General features: G+C 36.3%; 1 protein-coding gene across 1 annotated transcript in view; it reads right to left on the bottom strand.

Moving 5' to 3' along the window:
• Positions 1-4,122, bottom strand: part of LOC106869701 (uncharacterized) — a 28,494-nt gene that overhangs the window by 23,313 nt on the left and 1,059 nt on the right. The window lies entirely within an intron of this gene.

A 4,122-nucleotide genomic window follows, 5' to 3' on the forward strand; every position in this document is an offset into this window, starting at 1 on the left:
TTTGTACTGTGCTTGATAGCACTAACACTGATTCTTAGGAAAGCAAAAGCTGGGTGTGTATTCAAAAGCCACCAACAAAAAGTCAACTATTTGTTATTCATGGATGATCTCAAACTTTATGGTAAAGATGAAGCCTAAGTCAGTTCTCTCGTGGATACGATGTATAGCTTCAGTGCTGATATCAGAATGGAGTTCGGATTGAGAAAGTGTGGTGTGTTAGTCCTGAAGAGAAGTAAAATCAAATGTACGGACGGGCTAATGATACCGTCGGGGGAAGTTATGAAGCAGATAGAAAAGACGGAATTTAAGTACTTGGTGATTTTGGAAATGGATACATTGATGGAGAAAGAAATGATAGAAAAATTTAAGTTAGAGTACTTGTACAGACTGAGACTGATCCTTAAGTCGAAATTAAACGGACGGAATAAGATCGAAGCTATCAACACCTGGGCGGTTTCACTCCTTAGATATGGAGCAGGGGTAATCACATGGACAGTAGACGAACTAAACAGCTTAGACAGAATGACAAGGAAGTTGCTAACTAGATATGGGCCACTCCACCCAAAAAATGACACAGACGGACTGTATGTACCAAGAAAAAGAGGGGGAAGATGATTTATTGGATGGGAACACAGCATAAGAGCAGAAGACAACAATATAGCATGGTATGTAAAAAATGCCACAGAACCGCTATTATTAGAAGCAAGACGGTCAGGCTTGTGTAGTATGAAAGATTGCAAAGATAAAGCATTATACAAGAAATTGAAAACTAATGAAACTGAAAATGGGTGGGTAAAGAAAAAAATGCATGGTCAATTTCATAGGGATGTTGAAGATAAGACAGACAGAAAAAAAAGATGGCCGTGGATGACTAAAAATGATTTAAAACCGGAAATGGAGGCTCTAATCTGTGCTCTCCAAGAGCAAGCACTAAGGATACACTACATAAAATACAGAATAGACAGCACATCGGAAAGTGATAAGTGCAGAATCTGTGGACAAAACGGTGAAACCGTATGGCATATTACCAGCCAATGTACTCCACTAGCCCAGAAGGAATATAAGAGACTCCACGACAATATAGCCAAGGTTGTCCATTGGACACTTTGCAACAACTATGGACTTCACATAGCAAAAAATTGGTTCGATCACAAACCTGAAGGCATCGTTGAAAATAGAAATGCAAAGATCCTATGGGATTTTATGATTCAGTGCTACCTATAGGAAGCCGGACATAGTCTTAATTGAGAAAGAAAACAAACTATGCCGCGTCATAGATATAGCAGTCCCAGCTAACAACAAGGTATGCGATAAGGCAGAAAGAAAAATTGCGATATATGACAGGTTAGCTTGGGAAGTTAAGCAGTTGTGGTTGGTGAAATAGGTAGCAGTAGTACCAATAATTGTCGGAGCCCTGGGAACAGTGAGCTAAAATCTCGAGAAGTACGTGGAACAAATAGTCGTTGTAATAAGGGTGGATCACTTGCAGAAAACAACACTGCTTGGAACCGCTCGAATACTCCGGAAGGTGCTCGAAAAATAAGAAGCGTTACCTTAGTTCACTGGTAGTGAACAGCTGACACCGTAGTACATATCCAGCGTTAAAGGCTGTGCAAAGGCAATGATAATAATAATAATAATAATAATAATAATAATAATAATAATAATAATAATAATAATAATAATAATAATAATAATAATAATAATAATGTCTTTCTTTACCTTTTTCTTTCTCACATGACTTTCTAAATAAACAACCTGGTATCTTTATTTTAATGTCTTACCAATGTATATAGTGCGTTTCTCTGCCCTAGTTGTCAGGAAGACACTTGGCAAGAAAAGGAAACAGAATTGAAAGAAGATGATAATGAAAAAAAATGATAATAATAATAATCATTCTTTCAGCTACAGGCTCAGTGCCTGAAATATACTTAAGTATATAATTTCCCCTTATGATGTTGATATTAAAGATCTCAAGCACCTGTACTACGCATCGGCAAAAATCTCAACGATTCTATGTGGTGAAAGGATTAGAAAACGACAACATTCCCACAGAAAGCCAACACCAAATTCAGCTACTTAGGACTGGCATAGAATATTTTAAAAACCCTAAGTTTGACAAGACTACCAAATCAACAAAAATCCGAATATTAAAGAAAAAATATATGAAAACCACATTTGACATCAATACCATCATAGAAACTATCAAGCAAAAGGTATGTGCTAAAGCTACCCGCATAGCAAGGTATGAAAACTACGTTAGATACTCCAAGGACAACAGCATGTTCAAAAATAACCCCAAAAGTTTTTGCAGGAAGATAGGAAAAATACCAAAATGTCTACTGCATCAAAAGAAGAAATACATGAATTGTGGAATAAAATTTGGGCAGAAGAAAAAACACACAATCAAAGAGACCCTTGGATTGATAGAATATCTACAGACTTAGACTCCTTAGAAAAGCAAAAGTGGGAGGGTATCAAGGTAGATGATGTAAGATCTGCTCTCAGGAAGTCAAGCAAATGGAAGTCTCCAGGGAAGGATAAAATTCCTAACTTCTGGTTGAATACCTTCCTAGAGAGCCATGAACTGCTAACAAAACTTAACAACAATGGTTTGCAACAACCTAGTATGATTCCCACTTAGCTAGTTAATGGTATAACATTCCGACTTCCAAAACATGAAGAAACAAATAAACCAAAAAATTATAGACCCATAACCAGCTTAACAACAATGTATAAAATACTAACATCTGTCTTCACTGGATATACCTATAGTTTTTTATGGAAAATGGCATATTCCCTAATGAGCAAAAAGGATGTAAACGTGAGTCCTATGGTTGTAAAGATGAGCTGCTCATCAATAAGGTGGTCTTGGAAGATTGTCACAAACGACCCAAAAAGTTGTCGATTGCCTGGATAGACTATAAAAAGTTTTTGATAGTCTACCACACATCTGGATTAAGAAACGTCTGAAAATGTATACAATAGCACCCACTCTGCAGAACTTCTTGTCTGCAAGTATGAGATCATGGAGAATCACACAGACTTTGAAGAGTGACAATGAATCTCTTAATGCTTGAGATGTAAGAATTTTATGTGGCATTTTCCAGAGTGACTCTCTATCACCACTCTTCTTTTGTATAGCCTTAATGCCTCTCTAAATTACTCAATGATGTACAATACGGTTATAAAATGTTTGATAAAAAAATATAAATCATCTCATTTACATGGATGATTTAAAGCTCCTTGCAAGAAGTGACCAAGAGTTACAAGGTTTACTAGCGACTGTGAAACAATTCAATGGTGACATCAGGATGCAATTTGGCCTCGATAAATATGCAAAGGCTACTTTTATCGAAATAAAAATGACAGAAACATCTGCAGTTAATCTTGACCAGCAGTATATCATAAAGGAGTTAGAACCAGCGGAGAGCTACAAATACCTAAGGGTATTTGAAGGGGACGGAATCAAACATTCAGTGATGAGGGAAACGATCAGAAGAGAATGTTATCGCAGGGCAAGGGTAATACTTAGGACAGAGTTGAATGCAAGAAACAGGATCGAAGCGATCAATATTTTAGCCATACTGGTCGTAACTTACTGTTTCAATATCATTAACTGGTCAATTATTGAAATATGTAATCTTGACAGAAAATACGAAAATTGTAGATAATGTATAGAATGCATTATCGAGAGGGTGGCCGTGGACTTTTACAACTGGAATTAACAATGAACATTGCCACAATTGGCCTAGACACCTACCAGAAATACTCTGATGACTGGGTGTTAAAATTTGTCTCAAAACATGAAAACAAGAAAGCATCATACTCAGTAACAAAACAGGCAAAGGAATATCTAAGTAAATTCCAGATACAACAAATTCCAGAATCAGACGTACTAGAAACAAGCACAGACAAAGCTAAACGTATGAAAACCCGTGCTAAAACTGCTGCCTTAGAGTTTCTTTGAAAGTGTGCTTTAAAATATAAAGTTTAGATTTAAGGTTTTTTAAACGGAAGAATAAAATATGTTAATAAAATCAGTGTCAATATTTTCTAAATACAATATGATTATTGGCCTACACTTCCAGAAAAGGTATTCTGCTTCATGGGACAAAGGAT

Source organism: Octopus bimaculoides, chromosome 13 (assembly GCF_001194135.2).
Source record: "Octopus bimaculoides isolate UCB-OBI-ISO-001 chromosome 13, ASM119413v2, whole genome shotgun sequence".
Taxonomy (NCBI): Eukaryota; Metazoa; Mollusca; class Cephalopoda; order Octopoda; family Octopodidae; genus Octopus; species Octopus bimaculoides.